Genomic DNA, 17,941 nt, shown 5'->3' on the forward strand with positions numbered 1-17,941 from the left:
CAAAATGCTGGATGAAAGTGGCCAGCATCACTCCCGTGGGTAGCCAGGTGGGAAATGGATGCAGAGCAGTGAACTTGATTAAGCAAGGCCACCCAACAGATTCAGGGCCAAGCCACTTCTGGAAACAGGAAAACTCTAAGCCCTTAGGTAGCATTCAAGTATGTTTGGGTTGTTTCCAGCTCCAAAGCAAGCTGCCAGGTCTGGGGGAGCTTTGCCAAGTGTTGTGTTATTTGCTGGCAGCTCACAAGCCCCATGCATGTGCAATCCCATGGGAGAACTTCACATGGATGCCTCCCAAACACAGCATTGAGGGGTATTTTTGGTCTAGAGCTCAAGGACTGTTTCCTGCTTGTCCACTCCCATTCATACAGCACACATGATAAGGAAATAAAGACATCATCCATCTTCTGTGCTAGCCTGTGAAGGGCTAGGACGATGGGAGAAGAGTCTGTGTGATGGGACACGGGCATGTGCTCCCTCTGTCATTCAGGGCACTGATATTGAGGGAAAAAGAGACTGTCAAGGGCAGGAGATAATTTCTGAGCCTCTGAAAGAACCTGAGTGGGTGCCCACACACAGCCACCTTGACATATTTTTGTTTTCATGTGAGGTACAAATAATGTCCAAAAAAAAACCTGTTTGCTTTCAGGTCAAATGTAATGGGTATAATTCAGATTCTTGAGGGTCTTCCAGCAAGCAGGAGAACCTCAGCAAGTCTGGAGATAAAGCCCTAAAATAGAGCAAAATTATGTCTTTGAGTTTTTCCAAGATTTTTAATAGTATCCTCTATATACAACCAGCTCTCTGCTCAGCAGCAGGAATTTTTTATTTTCTGTATTTAACACAGAGACTTTATTAAAAACCCTCTGCACAGTTAAAGATGGATTAAAAATGGATTAAAAATTAATTTTAAATTAATTTGTATATTAACTTGTTGGTCAGGGAAAAAAAAAAAGAAAAAGAGTTGGAGAATGGTATAATAAACAAGATACTGTAAAGAAACAAAGCTAATTGCCAGCCTGGGAGAGCCATGCAGCACATTCCTAGTAAGCTGTCTGTCTTAAACCCTCTGGATCAAAAAGTGATTAATCCTACAGACAAATCTAGCCTTGATGGTAGAGATACTCAAAATCCCCTAAACAGAGCGATGCAGTGTTACACTTACCATTCTGAAGGCCTCAATTAAAGGGTCTTTAACTTCAGCCTTTCCCATTATGTTCCCTGATGTACCAGGAAGCCCCTTCCTCGTGGCAACCTACTCTGAGCCTCAAAAAATGCCTGATGCCAAGGTTTTCTGGAAAATAGCTTTTTAAAAAAATAAAAGCTGCTTTCCTGTTCAAAAAAAATACAGAGAGCTTTTTGGCTGTCTCTGCTGGGTTATTTTATTCAGCACATCTCCAATCTGGTTTAAAACACATTGTGTTAAGTGAGTCCTTAGGCTCATCACTGGTGCAGTGCACTAAAAGGCTTTGGAAAAGACATCACTCTGAAAGTATGGGTGCTAGAAAGTGCTCTTGGCACTGTTTGGCAAAGGGAGGGGAGGTCTTTATCAAAGCCAGGCAGCAGTTAAACAGTCTGTAGCCCTGCCAGATGCCAGGCTGCTGCTCCAGCCCTGCCTGGCAGCGCCTGGGCACACTGCAGCCAGCTGCGGGCGAGGGGAGGGCACTGCTGTGGGGCAGCTGCCAAGGAAGGTGTTTGCTGGTGGCTCCAGGAGCCCTTGGATGCCTCTCAGTTACTCCCAGGGTTAAAGAAATGCTGAAAGCAAACTTGCTAATACAGCGAGTGAAGGCAGAAATTTGAGGGAAGCCTAAGAGAGCACCTTTATTGATTGAAAAATTAAGATGTGAATTACATGGCTGTGCTGGGGCCTCTCAGGAACACAAGGCTCAAATGGCCAAGTTCAGGGGACTTGAGTGAACAGGCACAAAAATGGGGAGACTCAACCCCATGTATTGGAGGTTGAGTGAGAGGTAATCAGTGTGAAACAAAAGTATCGTCCAAATGTTTTGCTCCGTTGAAACCAGAACTCTGGTTCTTACAAAGATCCTTGCTATGTGCAGTGCAAGACCTGGACTTCCCTGCAGCACTGAGCTATTTCACATCCCAAACACTGCTCATCTACTGAACCAACCGGAAAAGACAGTGGCTCCCAGGGGAGGAGGGCAGGGAGTGAATACCTTCCTGACCCCTACAGTTGCTCATTTTATGCCGTGAAACATGAAATTTGATTACTCTTATCATTAGCTTAGCTCACATAGCTACAAATGTTATTAGTAGCCATAAAATTATTGAGGCCCTTTTAAAATCCATTTTTAAAGAGTGTGTGACATGTATTAGCAGATCTGAAACCCTGATTTCAAATACCCTCGCTGGAACATCAGAAACAAAATGTCGAGCTAAGCAACAGTGACAGGGCTTGAGATGTGCTAATGAAGAGTGGTGCCATTGCCTAAGAGAAACATTACACATTATTAACACATTAGCCCACTAAGGCACTGTGCCAGCTGTAATAAGCAACCAATTTGGCATGCTAACTTAGATGCACAGGACCATTCAGAAAATCTTCATTCTTTCTTTCCTCCCCAGTGACAAACACGTGGTGCAACCTGTTCCCATGTCACTAATGCCCTGGAAATCTCTGCTTAGCTGGGCCCTGATTCCTGTGCACGTTTGGTCACTACGCTATTAATACTTTGACACCAATCTTTCTGATGCGAGGTCCAGTTCACAAATTGGCTACATATATTATCTGTGCATGGGAGTGTGGGAGGGATAAATCATATTCATTATTCACATTCATGAAATTCCAAACACATGGGAAGTACTGATGGCGTCCTTGGGGAGCAAGAAACAGCTTGTCAGAGATATCCAAGTAAAAGGGGTGCAAAATCAATTATGAAAGGAGGTGTTTCCTGCTCTAACAAGCTAATTACTGTACATCAAGTCACAAAAGGAAAACTGATGCTTTTTATTTTTTTAATGGAGGTGCTGTCAGATTAAATCAACTTGGAAGGACGAACGGGTTGAATGTATTCCCTCAGCTGATGCTCTCTTTAACACATTTACATATGCAAACATGTTAATATCCTGGCAGGATCCATGAAATAGGGCTGGCAGGGCAGAACCTAACAAAACAGTTACGTGACCCTGCTCCTGCAGCTTGTGTACGTCATTTACATACGCTGGTACCTCACTCACGCTGAGTGATTGGCTTGGGAGCCAGCACTGTGAAAGCTGGAGCATCTCAACAGGGAAATGACACATCCCTGCTGCTGGAAAGATCCATTTTAGGAGACAAACCGAACGTATAAATTGCTAATGAACTATCCCTTCCTGTCCAGCACAGCTAGCAGAGCTGCAGATGGTTGATTCCTCCTGGGATAATAGGTGAAGCTGGGGTATTCGTTAGATGGCTTCCAGGTTATCTGCCAGGAGCAAACAGCCATGCCACGCTTCCTTTTCCACAGCAGGAATCAGAGCAAGGGGTGTTTGCTGCCCAGCTCTCCCAGCCCCCTGGGCAGCCTGCACCCATCAGGATGCACTGGCTTTTCCCAGTGCTTGTCCAGGAGAATGCAATGCTTCTCTGCATCCCTGTATCCATTTCTCCATCTGTCTCTGCCTTTTCTTACAGACCCACAAGCCTGAAAAAGCTTGCAGTCAGCAAAAGCTCTCTGTGCACACAAACCTTCACGCTGGGCAGTGATGCTCACCTGTGTTAGGGGTCGAGGCACTAATGTTTCCATTCACTGCTCTCCAAAAGATTAATTGTTTTCATGCAACCATCTGCACTGGAGGCCAGGGGTTACACCCTGCCCACAAGGGCACCGTGTACGAGCAGATACCCAGAGAGCAGAGCACAGATGAGGGCTTGCACTGCTCAGCATCCAGCTGCTTCCCCAGCGTGATGCTCTCTGCAGCAGCAGGCCTGGGTGCCAGGCAGGGCTGGCACTGCCTGCAGTGCCCAAGAGCCCTCACCCCTGGCACCAGCCAGCTCCCTGCCCCTGCCAGCAGGCACCGGCCTCAGCGCAGTGCCAGGGCTGCATCAAGAAAAGGTCACATCTCTGCATGCACCTCCAGGACAGGGAACCAAACCCAGCCTGGGGGCTCAGTGTCTCCTCAGAGTGGGCTTGGCAGAAGCAGCTCCAGTGCTTTGGGCACCCCGGAGCTGGCAGCCAGGCCTGGCAGATGAACAGGGAGGGCACAGGCTGTGCTCTGTCCAGCTGCAGCTCTGCCAGCCAGCCTCTGCAGGCTCTGGGGGGATCTGCTGTGGCAATCTGCTCCCACCTCCCAGCTGAGTGCAGCTGAAAGACGGATGATCTGTTATGTATTTTCTCACTTTTAACTATTCCCACATGATCGGAGTTTTTCTGGGGTGTAGATAATAGGTGCACTCTTGAAGTCTTTATCAGGGCCAGGTTGTCACTGGTCCCTCACACACCAGGTGTACTGGGGAAGATTAGAAGGAGCAATCAGATTTCCATTTGTGCAAAGCAAAGGCAGAAGAAATTTCTGCTGCTTTCCATTGTAATCAACAGGCAAAGCCTTCTTTTAGAAGAACAGGAGCATCTGCCACTGCACACCACACACCTGCAGAGCCAGCCTGGAGAGAATGGTGTGTTTTTCAGGAGGTGTTTCAGCTTGGACACTATCACACTGCTCCTTCAAAAGAGGAATGTAATCAAACTCCTTACTCAAGCAAAACTGCCAGCATAGCTCCACCTAAATGCAAAGGGAGAAAGGATTCAAAACCTGGTCCAAGAAGGGTAAAACAGCTGTTTGTTTGCCTGTTGTCTTCTCTCCTACTGAGTAAGCATAGGCAATGCTAGGGAAACCATGTCACTCATAAAATGGATTGATATCCTTGGAGCTGTTCAGCTCCTTCTTGAGGAAAATGCACAACCTGTGTCTTACACTCAGATGGATTCACTCACTTGTGGAATTTATCCCTTGATACCATTTTCTGACACAGGCTTTCCTTCACACACACATCTGCAGACAGCAATTTCCTATTACAGATGCTGCCCATCACCTCCATGTTCCTTTCTTCCACCCACAAGGAATTCAGATGTAGGCAGTTCAGAGCAAACAGGGACAGCCAAGGGAAGTCTGGCCCCAACTTGCCTGTGATTTAGCACAGAGCCAGAAGCACCTCATGGGGAGGGCAGAGTCCAGCCAGCAGTCCTGGCCAGCATGCTGTGCCCAAGGGCAAAGGCAGGCTGTGCAGCAGAGCCCTTTTCTCCAGGCTCCATCTTCCTGGTGCTCCCAGGCAGTGCTCTGCACAAACAGGAATGGTGATGCTGTTAACGATGGTGTTCCCCAGAGGGAGGTGGCGTGGCTGAAACCTCAAAAAGCTCCCCCCAGAGCAGCCTGCATCCTTGCAGGCAGATGGGAGCTGATGCTGTCGGATGCCAGGGCAAGGGAGAAGTGGAGAACGAAAAATTGTGAGCTGCAGGGTGTGTCAAACCCTGCCTTGCCACACAAGGTCCCCTCACTCTTCCATGGCTGGAGCAGATTACTTGGGCCTCTGGGAGCTCTCTAAAGAGCCTGCATTGGCCTCACTTTCTAAGATGCACTCTCCAGTGAAGTCTGTCCCCTTGATCAAGAAGAAAATGAAGAAGATAGAGACATCTGCTGGGAAGCTGTCAGGTTTATTAGATACATGCGGGTTTGGGGACGGAGCACCTAGAGGATCTCAAGGAATCTGAGCTCAAAGAAATAAAGGCAACTTCAAAAGGCACGACCAGACCAGCAGAATCACTTAACAACAGTATTTTTTTTTGCTGGAAATACAATTGAAAACACCTGAGAATCAAATCGGGATTCAGCCTATCCCCCTGCCTGGAATTGCAGCTGCTATTGATTCTGGGCACTAGATCTTAGGAAAGCTCCTCTGTAAACTCCTGACACTGGCCATTACAAGCGATCCCAGATGTGAAAGGATTTATGGGATCCCCACACCTTAAAATATGCACAGATTAAAGCCTGTGCTAGTTCTAAAGCTAGAGGGAGATAGAGCTGGCTCCCCCTCCTCTGCTCAGTGCTGGTGTCACAGAGGAGCCACTGGGGCTCACTCTGGGGACCACGGGGCCATGGCAGCTCATGGAGATGGGAAAACATCTACAAACACTCCATGGTAATCCACGTGAGGTGACTTACTGTCTCTATCAGGAAATCTGGTACAAATCACACGTCAGTGATTTGCTGTTAATGATCCTTATCCAGGAGAGCCCTTTGCCACGACTGGAACTGCCTTGCCAGGGCACAGAGGAGGGACAGGCACACCTTTGTCACTGGCTGGAGGAGAGCAGGTTCTGACAGGTGCTGTAACCCACTCGAGTCCTACATGCTCCTCACCAGCCTTGCAACTTTTCCTTTTCATCTCACAAGTCTCATCCAGGGATCCCAAGGCAGAAACGGGCAGGCTGAAGGACGGAAACAGTACTTGTAGACTCTGCAAAGAATAAAGCAACCTGGTCCACCTTCCACCCATTCCACTGTCCCTAATACCAGGGAAAAAAATTATATTGACTCAAGTCAGGAGGAGATCAGCCCCTTTGTGCTGCCAAAATGGATGAGGCTGTTCACAGTGGTAAATACCAGGTCAGCTGCATTCAGAGAAGGCAGTTTTTCTTCTGTGGCAAAAGACAGGAGTGTCTCCTCACTGTGTATACCTGTCAGTATCACTGCAAACAGCAGCCTCACCAGAAGGCAGGCTGGTGCTGTATAATTTTATTGTTATTTGTCTTTAAAAAAACAATAGTCTTTAATGTAAAGAATTAAAATCTACCTGATTGGAAAGCTGAGTGTGTGGCAGTTGGTGGGGTTTGATTTTGGGCAGTGAATAGAGCAAAGCAAGCTGCCAGCTTGTGTTCACACATGTCTCTGAATCGTCTGTGAGGTCTCAAAACTAATGATCAATATGTCGTCTGTTGTGGTAAACAGATATTTTTAAAAGATTCTTGCTTCATAGTCCACAGAAGAATTTGATTTCCATGCCTATTAAATAATGATAGATTTTATGACAGCAAATGTAAGATCTGTCATGTGACTGGGATCAACTTTGGCTGGTAATCCAATATCTGACCCTACAGCAAACTGGTGTTTCACATCCCCAGTGCAGCACCCACCCTGCTTTTACACCCGAATGGGCTGCACTTCCCTTCTCCAGACCTCACCAGTCTGCTGCCAGCTTGTCCTAGGCGAGGGAGAATGAGAGAGCACAAAAATACACCAACACTCCCTGCATTTCTAAGTAGCTGAGGGACGAGGCTGTGAGGGAAGCCCCACAGATTTGCAGGATTATTGGAGGTGAGGTATCATCTCCTGTTCTTGCGTGTATTTTAATGTAGGGACTGATGTCCTGTTCCTGTGCATGCTCAAGTAATAACAGCCATGTTGTTCTCATGTTTTCTTGACACTTCTGGCACAGCCTTTGTCTTATGCCATGCTCTGTGCCTGGTCAGGGGCTGTCAGGAGGGGTGTCAGTGTGCAGGGGTACATCGTGGCTGCCCCAGGGAGCTGCCAAAGCACCAGGGCACTCTTCGTCAAAGCAGAACTTCACTTTTTGCCAGCAGGTGAGAGACTGAGCCAGCACAAGTAACAGATATCCTGAGCTTCTCACTAACAAATTAACAGAGCTCAGGAACAGAAAGGCACCTTCCCAAGACCTACGGCATCACAGGAGTGAGCTGCTGCCACACAAATGCCTTAAAAATGCCAGACCAAGCCCCAGATGAGCTGTTTGCAGCCCCACAAATCCCTGCACTGCTCTAGGTGACATTTTCTTTTGCTTCTACAGCCTCTAAGGTGAATAACTTGTAAGACTGTTACAGACAAGAGTTTCAAAGAGATGCTCAAGCCCTCAGAAAAACAACAAACATTAACAAACACTTGTGATGTGTTACCATGTTGAAAGAGAAAATTGCTACCTTTCAGCAGCAAAGAGTAAGTATATCAAACATTAAAATCTACCAAATATACCAAATGCTGATGTCATGAGGGGTATACAATCTGTCCTTGAAATGAAGGACATAGAGGGGTTCACTTGCTAGGTATAATCCCACTGAAATTATAAATATTATGGGTTTTCATGAGACGCAGGAATTTGTTTTCACTGAAAGAGAATGAAAACTCGTTCTTCATTGTCTTGGTTCGAAGTCAGGAATCTCTCTATCTCTGAATACATGTGAAATCTGCTCCAGGCAGAGCAGCCCGGTGTCAGGTGATGTGGCCAGAGACCTCTGATTTGGGACACCGTGTCAGAATCATCCTAGGCAGAAGCCAGAGCTCGATCTCTGCCTCAGCCGAGCTTCTTAACACACCCAAAACAAGGAGGAAGGCTATCAGGGAGACTCTGCAAAAGGAGTCAAATGTGACAAGACCCCCTTTTGTACCCTCAGGGCTCCCCTGAGGGAGGAATGAGCAGGGAATGAGATGCTCAGATTGCCCTAGCCACTTCTGGGGCAAACATTTACTTTAGATTAAGTGGCATGTAAAGAAGAGAGGAGCCCTCTCTTGCTGGCTGCTAGGCTTGATAGTTAAATATTTATAAAGTCCAAATTAGCATAGTGGAAGCTCAATTCATCAATTTGTTCTGGTCTGTTTGTAAGAAGGAGAGGGGGCGTCCTGCAGGAGGTGCAGCCGTGGGTGGGCAGGGGCGTGTGCCGCCTCCAGCGCGGCTCCGCGGCCGGGCTCCCTGCCGGCCGTGACTTGTTGCCCTGCCTTACCCCTTTCACGGGGTCAGGGAAGCGGCCGGCTGCGGGCAGGGCTGCGGGGATCCCCCCTCTCCCCCAAACCCACCTGCCCGGGAGGGGGGCAGCCCCAAAGCGCCGGGGAGCTGCGGGGAGCAGCCTGGTCAGGCAGCACCAGCCTGGGGCTACCGGGTGGGGGCTGGAGGAGGGAGGGGGCTGCCCTGGAAGGGTTAAGGCTTTTCAGGCCAAAATCCCCCAACAGAAGGCAGGGTCAGCCTCGGAGCTGAAATCTAAGTGCTAATGACTGATGCCCTTCACCCCTCCGCTGCCTCCAAAGGCGAGTGCCCTGGATGAGCCGGGGCCGGAGAGCATTTAACATTTGAACTTCTTCTCGTCTGCGAGGCAGCAGGCCGTTGTGCGCGGGGTCGCTGACCCCCAGCCCTGCTCCCCCCAGCCCCTCAGCTGCCTCCCAGCCCTAATTGAATGACAGATGGTCAGCGGCAGGGAGAGGGCAGGAGCGCCGGGGGCATGGGGCCCTGCTCCTGCCCACGCACCCCCCTCGCCGGCCGCCCCCGAGGCTGCCTGGCACCCCGACCCTCAGCCACACACCTGGGGGACGCGGGGCAGCGCCTGGGCTGGGCTCGGGACCAGGGCAGCTCACGCCAGCCCGATTCCAGCAGCACCTCACCAGCCCTTCTCATGCCCCTGCCGCACGACAAAACATTACTAAATCCGTGGAGACCCGACCAGCACAGAGTGCCCAAGGCCTCCCGCAGCTGCTGGCAGTGCCAGAGCAGAGGAAGGAGCTGGGCTGGGCTGCCGGGGCTCGGTGGGGACGTGGGGCAGCCGCAGGAAGCCTGGCCGGGGCAGGCAGAGCAGTGAGCGGCCCCAGGGGCTGCCCTCGCTCCCCTCCGCGCCTCTCGCCGGGGGTTCTGGACATGTCCTGCCCTGGGAGGAGGATGCCACAGGTGACAGGAAGGGCCTCACACCTCACAGCAGCGGCCAAGGGCTCTGTGGAAATGGTGCCTGGTGGGGCCAGCGTGCCCCTGCCCTGCCCGCAGCCGTGCCAGCTGCGCTGCGGGCAGGGCTGGGGAGCCCAGGCGGGCGCTCGGGGAGCAGAGGCTGTGCGAGCCCCCGCTGCAGCCCGCTGTCCCTTTAACAGAGAGCCGTGATTCCCACAATTACTGGGATTACAAGGAAAGGGTTATCGATTTGCAGCCTGCACTGTGTGATCAGCGCCCGGGCGACCCCCCCCACCCCACCCCCAGCCCACCTCTCCTACTGTAAGCACGAAACCATTTATAAATGTTTTATTTCGCTGATCGCCTCACCCTTGCTGCATAATAATAACCCCAGCAGCACGGCGATATATTCTCTCCACTCCCCCTCTCCCTGTGCCCGCAGCCTGCAAAAGGCACCAACGTGATATGCAGCAGCCCCTGATTTGTGTGTATGTTTTAATTACCGCCGGAGAAACCTGTACACAAGCATAAAAAAGGGTGAGGGAAAGGGAGAGCAGGCCCAGACGGCGGAGGCAATGGCAGCCTAATGCACCGCTGGCTGACAGCGACTTCCGCTCAGGCACCTTCTCCAGATCGAACCCTTCGATTGTAACTGAAACAATTTGCATACTGATTCCTCTCATAGCCTCCCGATCCATAACCAGCCAGGCAGCTATTCAAATGCAAGTAGCATCCCTAAATGCAAGGCTAGACTGACCAAAATGCGCTGTCCTACGAGCAGGAGGAGAAGAAAAACCCCTTGATTATTATTTCTATTTTTGTTCCTTTTAACCTTTAAAAGGTTTAGCTGGAAGCTGTTGGTTTATGGCTGGGGATGTAAGGGAAGGAATTGATCCTGAACTGGACTTAAAGATGGAGCAAAATGGGGCGCTGAAGAGATTTTTCGTTGTGTTTTTTTTTTCTTTTTTCTTTTTCCTATTTTTATTTTTACCTGAGCCACAAACTGAGGCTCTTTGGAGGGAAAGAGGGTCTATCCTCTCTCCCATCCCCTTTCTCCACCAAAACCATCTCAGCTCCTGCAGACCCAGGGAATACACAAATTGCTGCCTGTGCCTCTGCCTCTGGTGCCTGTTGGGCTGATGAAGATCGTGTAATTCTGGCTGTAAATTCTTGCGTTTAAGTTGGTCCAATAAAAGATCTCTCCTACACCTTGTGAGGGTTTGGTGCTTTATTTTTTTAACGGGACTGGCGTGGCAACCGCGGTGGTTGCCTTTTTTTTTTCCCTTTTTTTTTTCCTTCTTCTTTTTCTTCCTCTCGTTCTCATTTGAAATTATGCAGATAGATTTTTTTTTTTTTTTATTTCGAGTTTTCTCCTCCTAGGGACAAATCTAGGAGGCGAGAGCCCGCAGCGGATGGCCGTCCCGGCGGCGTGCGGCGGACGGCGGGGTAAGCGTGCCCAGCGGGGCACGGCGCGGGCGGAGGGCCGGCGGGCGGGGCGGCCCGCGCAGGCTGCGGCCGCTGCCCGCCGGCGCGTCCGAAAGCGGGAGCGGTCCCGCAGCGCTGGCGGCCTCCATGTTTGGGGCTGTTCCTTGCTAAATTCACCGTGAATGTGCCCGAAATCGATCACGATAATTTTCTGCTAATAAGGGCCCCGCTTTTATTTCAGCTGGGCTAAGCAGCGCTGCGACGGCCATTGCGGGTCGGGGGATCGATTGCGAGCAGGTTCCTCCGCAGGTTCGTGCGCTGCAGAGCCCAGTCGCACGGATTCCCCAGCGTGTGCCTGCCGGCTCGCTGTGCGCGGGAATAAACGATAGAGATGCGTAGATATTTTATTATTTAGCGGCAGCCGAGGGAAAGTTTTTAGGATGCCGTGGAGCTGGCTGGCTCCTCGTCCCTCTAAAATTCCCATTTGCCTCGGGCTACGACCTGTTATTTGACCTTTAGACACACGGAAGATAGCTGAGTTTTTCTTTCGAAATAGAAATAAAGCGACGTGGTGGGATGAGCTCGCCGAGGGGAGCCGGGCCCGGGCCGGGCCGGCCGGGGCTCGCCCTGCCCCCGCGGGGTACACGAGCAGGGAGAGATTTCGGGCGGGGGCCGGGGCTGAGCCCGAGGTAGCACGCGTTCATTTCGATTTCATTTGAAGACATTTGATGGTTGTAGATCTTTCTCTGGTTTGTTGCATCACCACAGCTCACTCCTTAAAACAGTAATTCAAGATGTAAGTAAAAGTGTTTTCATTTTTATTGATCCTGCTAACATCTTTCATTACCCAACACGTAACCACAACAAATGATTGCTCATTTGATACGCAGAATTTTATCGACGCTCTCCCAGGCCGGGGCGCGGATCCTAAATCCCGGCGGCGTTAGGCGCGGTGCTGCGCGGCCGCGTAGCGGCCAGGACGGGATGGCGAGCGCTGCCCGAGCCCCCGGCCCGGCCCGGCCGCGGCTCCTGCCCGGGCCCGGAGCGCTCCCCCCGCCGAGGAGAGGGCGGTAAGCCTCGGGGGGGAGGCAGAGCAGCCCCAGCTTGCGCCGGGCCCCGCGGAGCGCCGGGGCTCGGGGCTGCCGCCGCCCTGCCCGCGTTCGTTCCCCGCGGGGAGCCCAACAAGTAGCGGCAGCAGAAGCGGCCCCCGCTCCAGGCGGCCCTGCGCTCTCCCCTTCTCCCTCGCGTTTCTTAGAAATACACGAATCAAATATTTTTTGAAAGGGGAATTTTGTTTAAAAAAAATACAAATAGGAATCACCAAATCTTTGGGGCTAATAGAGAACACCGAACGATTTGAAACGGCAGATCCTGTTTTATTTACATGAACCTTTTCAGCTAGCGGCGTGAAAGGTTTTTCAGCCAGCAAACAAATGCTACTATTTTAACTCTCTTTGAGAATATTATTTTTGCTCTTAATACTAGAATAGAAGGCAGGTTTATGAGGGAGAGGCTCGAAGAATTGGGTTCGATGCAAGAGACCTACAGTGAAATTAAACTAGGTGGATTCTTTATTAAATGATTTTCGGTCTTCTGTGGTTTTATGAAAATAAAAGGGAGCACTTTGTCATTTTTAACAATGTAAGTAGCCAATAAATCTAATTTTCACATTGATTTCTGTAGGAATTAAGTGATATCTACACTATCTGCTGTGAATTGTTTTTGGAAACAAGTGCGACTTTCTCTTGGTGGAAGCTTTTTTTAAAAATAATAATTACAAAAATATATATTTTAAAAGTATTTCTTAAACCATTAGGTTTTTAAAGTAGGGGGGAAATTATCTATGAGATTGATAATGTATATCTAAGACGACAACTAGACAAAGAGTTTTATAACATGCGCTAGGACAGGCAAAGGAAGTGCATTGCATGGAAAAATGTCTAATACGAATAATTACAGAGGCGAAGATTTTACAGAACCTTCGGTCTGGCGTCCGCGGAAGGGGAGAAAAGGATAAAAATAAAACAGTGAGGGACTATATTCGCTCATACATGTAGCTAATAAAGATCTCAGCCGAGGAAGCCAGGGCGCTGCGAGCGGCGCTGCCAGATTAAAACGTGTCCCTGACTTAATTGCAACCTGGGCGCCACGTGCTGCCTGCGCGGCCAGGTGCCCTTCCCGGGGCCCTGGCAGAGCATCGCCGGGGATCCAGCAGCGCCTTTCCCTAAATAATGACCCAGAAGAGCAGTGTTCACCACGGCGCTGCAGATCCCCATTGTGTGGGTTTGGACAGCCCGAGCCGCTGTGACCTCGAGGATTACTCCCGTTTCGGGGCACCAAGGCGCGCCCGTGGGGGCGAGGGGCGGCGGAGAGGGCAGGAGCCCCGCGGTCCTCTCGGCTCGGCCCGGTGAGGGAGGGGACAGCGGGGCAGCACGGCCCGGTGAGGGAGAGGACAGCGGGGCAGCACGGCCCGGTGAGGGAGAGGACAGCGGGGCAGCACGGCCCGGTGAGGGCAGGGGGCAGCGGAGCAGCAGCGGCACGCCCTCTCGGCTCGGCCCGGTGAGGGAGGGGGCGGCAGGGCAGCACGGCCCGGTGAGGGAGGGGACAGCGGGGCAGCACGGCCCGGTGAGGCAGGGGGCAGCGGGGCAGCACGGCCCGGTGAGGGCAGGGGGCAGCGGAGCAGCAGCGGCACGGCGGGGGACGGGCCGGACCCGTCCGCGGCTCCTGGACACCGCTCCAGGCTCGGCCCGGCCCCGCGTGTCCGGGAGCCTCGTGGGCGGCGGCTCCTGGGGAGGAGGAGCGCGGCTCCTTCCCTTTCTCCTCCCTCCCGTCCCCCCCAGCTCCGGCCGGCGAGGAGCGGGGCCGGCCGTGCCGGGGGAGCCGCGCAGGCCAGCGGCCGGGCACAGCTGGCGGCGGTGTCCGTGAGGAGCGAGTCCCTTGCGCCCCGGGAGTGTTTTCCTGCAGGTTTCCCTCTGCAGGATCTACAGCCCGGGGCTGCCGCCCGCCGTGCGTGGGTTGTGCAGGGACCGCGCATCCCCCCGGGGCCGCCCCGGCGAGGGGCAGCGCCCGGCCGGTCCCAGCCTGCCTCCGAGAAGGCGGCAGTGTAGAGTTCAAACGCATCAAACTATCAGAAGTCATTTATCCGGTTTCATAAATAATGTTCTTATTATCCGCAGCCCCCTTAATTCATGCTCCTGTCCTCTTGATTGCGGGGTTTCAGCAGATAAAAAGTTTATAAGTTGGTCGGGTTCTTGTTTTCCTTTTTCCATCATTAACATCATTAATATAAGCTATCAATAACCCTGTCGTTTGGAGCATAGCTTCACAGTATTGATTTGCGCAGCTATTCATCTCTGCCATAGAAGACACGGAATAATTTTCGCATTACAGTAGCTTGGATTTGCTTTTAATTCATATTTAAAGCTGCAACTGGCTCTGTGGAGCTCTCTGCGAAAGACTAGAGGCGCCTAATTAATAATAAGTTAGAAACGAAGGAAGGCACCAGCGGATAAATAATTAATACAGACATCTCTGTCTCTTTGAGTATTGCTACTTTAAAAATTTAGACTTACCAGGGCCATACTGTAAGTCTGCAAGTTATATTGAGGAGATGATTTAAGAAAGCTATTTTTTTTTTCCTGAAATACAATGCTAAATTATTTACGGTGTTTTGCAATCTTCCCTAAGTTCCTTCATTAACAAGCGCTGCGGTTTGCTCGGGGGGTGCGGGAGAGCGCGGCTGCAGAGGGACCGCGGCGGCTCGGCCGGGCAGCGCCCTGCAGCCCCCGGGGCTCGCTCGGTGCCCTCTCCTTCAGCCGCCCAGACCCCACCGGGGGCTCCAGAGGGGAGAAGGGAAGAGCCCAGCGCCCTGCGGCGGGTGGCAGGCTCGGAGCGGGTTCATCCACCGCGCTGCCGAGCCTGGGTTCCACGAGGCTCCCCTCGGGCAGCAGTGCGGGCCCGGGGCGAGAGGGCTGCGGCAGGGGGAGAGGCAGGACCCCCCCGGGCGGGCACCCGCAGCGAGCCCCCGCCGCGCCGCAGCTTCCCCTGAAAGCCAGGCCCTCCCCCACCTGCCCCGGCCGGCGCAGCCCTCTGTTCTCGGTCTGCCCCCGACAGATGTATATGTTTTTGTCGCCAAGCAAGTTTCCAAGAAGCTCGACAGGGGAAAGTCTGGAAAAGTTAATCCCCCCCGGCAGCTGTTGGCTTTGGGAGCCTTCGAGCGTCACCTTTGACACGCTCCCCGTGCGAGGGGACCCGGTGCCGCAAGCTGTCACCGCACAGGAGGCGCGGGAGGGCGCGGGCGGCGGCAGCCCCCTCACACGCCGTTAAAAGAAAATCAAAGTGGAAAAGTATAATACAAATAAAAATAAATTAAAGAGGGAAAAAAGAAAATAAAGAAAGAAAAATAAATTTAAAAAAAAGAAAGAAAAAGGGAAGAAAACCAATTCTGTGCGGTCGGCTGCAGCGGGCTATGATCGCTGCCCCGGGCCGGGCCGCCACGTCGGGCGGGCCCCGGTGCCCGCGCGGTGTTTGCTGGCGTCAGGCGGGAGATTACGGCCGTTTCATGGTGTCATTAGCTCGGATTTAAAAAGCACACACACGCCACGCAATTCAAACAAGCAAAGTTGCGTTTTAAGTCCGCTCCGAGTATCTGCTGATCAAATAAAGACTTAAGGGCGGTAACGATTATTCTGTTAAATATATGGTACTTGACTGCACAAGCAGTAATTGATTAGCGCACCGAAATGAGCTCTCTCCGGCGCTCGCCCTTCGCCAGTGGGGCGGGAGGCTCCGCGGGGGAACCGCGCCGGGGTGCGCGGCGAGGGGAGCCCGGGCACGGCAGCCCCGACGGCGGAGAAGGGAGGCTGCGGGAGGCGTGCCGGCCTCGTCTGCCCCGTCCCGGCCTTCTGCGAGCCCATCCCGGGGTCCCGGGGCACCCTGCGGCTGAGACGGGACCGGAGTGCTCGGGCCCGCGGTGCTGCTCTGTCCTCCGCGCCAGCGGGTCTTGCGCACCAGAGCCGCTCCGTCGCTGGGTCACCCCCAGAGTAACGGGAAAATATTTTAAAAATAAAAGATGCATGTAGGGCTGGGGGAGCTGGGTGCGTTAATACGGCCACTCTTTTCTAAGGTTAGAGACTGAACCTCGACGGAGGCCGGCGTGTCACAGGACTCTCCAAATTGTTGGCGGTCGGGTTTATATTAATTTCTTGAAGAAAAATTGGATGTTGCAATTTCTTACAAACTCAAGGAAGTAACATATTCGCTATGACGTTTGCTTTGATAACTAATCGCTAAACACACGGAGATTAAATATTTTTAATTAAACTGTAAATTGTGTACAGATATTGATAATGAAGAAGCTGACAATGTTTCGATTAGATCTGTGACATCACCTTACGTTGGCTTGGGAAACAATCACAGCTGTTCACTTCGGTCTCAAAACCTCGATTATTTTATTTTCTTATTGTATTTTATTGTATTTTATTTTTGTATTCTATTGTATTTTATTTTATTTAATCCTAAACATTTTCTGAGGTAATTTATTAGGTTTCAGGTTTATTTTTTCTTCTCTGGCAGATACACATTTCCTTATCTATTCCTCGCTATCAGAAATGGAGATACTATCAGCGTTAACGTTACAAAAATTTAGAGAGCTGTGGAAGCGTTTGGGACTGGGGGTGGCTGGGGTGGTAGGAACAGTGCGGGATCTGTACGTGGGAATTTTTTTAGCACAAAATAAAATACGGGGAACTCCTTGTGCCCACGGAAAATGAACAGTAGTGAGCAATTGATTTCTTTCGGAGACGGGGTTCAGTAGCTCAGAATTCTTAAAAGCGTATCTGTGTATGTATATGTGTGTGTGTATGCGTGTTGATTTCGGGAAATACATAAAACCGCTGTGGAAATTCTCAATTTATAGAGGCGGAAAAGCATACTCGCTTCCAGGGCCGTACACGCAACACACACACAGACGATAGTTGTGACTCTGAAAGTTTCCTGCCTGGTGATTTTTGAGCTCCCCGAGCGCAGGCACACGCACGGGGCCGGTCCCGGCGGCAGCCCCCGCGCCGGGCTCCCCGGGCACGGTCCCAGGAGCGCGGCGGTGCCTGGGCGAGAGGCACCGGGGCTCCGCTCGCCTCCGGGTCCCGCTGCGGGCGCGGTGCGGGAGGACGGCCCAGACGCTCCGGTGCGAGGCACGGCCCGGGTCCCGCGGGCGTTGGGACGGGCAGCGGGGAAGGAGCGGGGCCAGGCCCGATGGGGCTGCTCGCCGAGGCCCCGTCGCTGCCCCGGCCTCGGCCGCCGCTGCAGTGCTTTGGGCTCAAAGCGCGGGGAGAGGGCTCTCGCTGCCTCGGTGAGGCGGAGAACAGCGAGACCCCGCGGGACCCCTCGAACCGAGGGGAATCTCCGCAGGTCCTGTCCGTAAAGTTAGGGCAATAACTCCGAGAAACGTAACTCCGGGGGGTGATTTCAGCTGGCTGCCAGGGGACTCTGCCCCAGGACCGGCTCCTGGCTCTGTCCCTGCAGCCTGCGCTCCCCGGGGCCGCTCAGCAGGGCAGGGGCCCTGGAGCTCTCGGCGGAGCGCAGGGAGGGTGGCAGGGCCCCGCACAGATCTCTGCGCGGCTCGCCGGGGCGAAGCGGCTCGCCCTGCGGGCTTTGCCAGGACAGGTGCTCAGCTCCTATCCCCGCTCCATGGAAAGCACACCGGGGTGCCGGCCCGAGCCCCAGCGCGGCGCAGATCCGCCCGTGTCCCCGGGCGCTGGGGACAGGCGGCTCCGCAGGGTGCCGAGAGCAGCCGCGGTGCCCCGCAGCAGCGCGGGGGAAGCGGCGCGGCCTTTGTGCGCCGCCGGCCCGGTGCCGCCCGCCCGC

The sequence above is a fragment of the Passer montanus genome, unplaced genomic scaffold, assembly GCF_014805655.1.
Source record: "Passer montanus isolate IOZ18808 unplaced genomic scaffold, ASM1480565v1 scaffold5, whole genome shotgun sequence".
NCBI lineage: Eukaryota > Metazoa > Chordata > Aves > Passeriformes > Passeridae > Passer > Passer montanus.